General features: G+C 27.4%; 1 protein-coding gene across 4 annotated transcripts in view; it reads left to right on the top strand.

Annotated features, from left to right (window-relative positions):
- LOC107659573 (interleukin enhancer-binding factor 3 homolog) overlaps positions 1-328 on the top strand; it is a 34,621-nt gene that overhangs the window by 17,408 nt on the left and 16,885 nt on the right. The window lies entirely within an intron of this gene.

Below are 328 nucleotides of genomic sequence, written 5' to 3'. Positions count from 1 at the left end.
TGCAAAGATGAATTTTGTTGATACTGATTTCATTTGCTTGGTAACAGCCCAAATGTCTTATTCTTATTCACTGATTAAATGTAAGAATTTGACTTACAAGATAATACACACTTATAGAAAAATGGCTTTATAAAGGTAAAATTGAATGACTCAATGACTCATTCATCAAGTGACTTACTGCCACTTACTGGTAGTTTAGTTAAGAAGTATGTTGAAAAGTATGCATTTTTCCCCTCTATATTTCTTATTTTTATATTCATAAATGCATTTAAAACATTAATCTCATAACATTATTTATTGCAGTTGTAATTATTGTTATTTGCAGTGT

This window comes from Sinocyclocheilus anshuiensis, unplaced genomic scaffold (assembly GCF_001515605.1).
Source record: "Sinocyclocheilus anshuiensis isolate Anshui unplaced genomic scaffold, SAMN03320099.WGS_v1.1 scaffold1277, whole genome shotgun sequence".
Taxonomy (NCBI): Eukaryota; Metazoa; Chordata; class Actinopteri; order Cypriniformes; family Cyprinidae; genus Sinocyclocheilus; species Sinocyclocheilus anshuiensis.
Note: the sequence above shows the minus strand (reverse complement) of the source record. Positions and strands in the feature narration are given on the sequence as shown.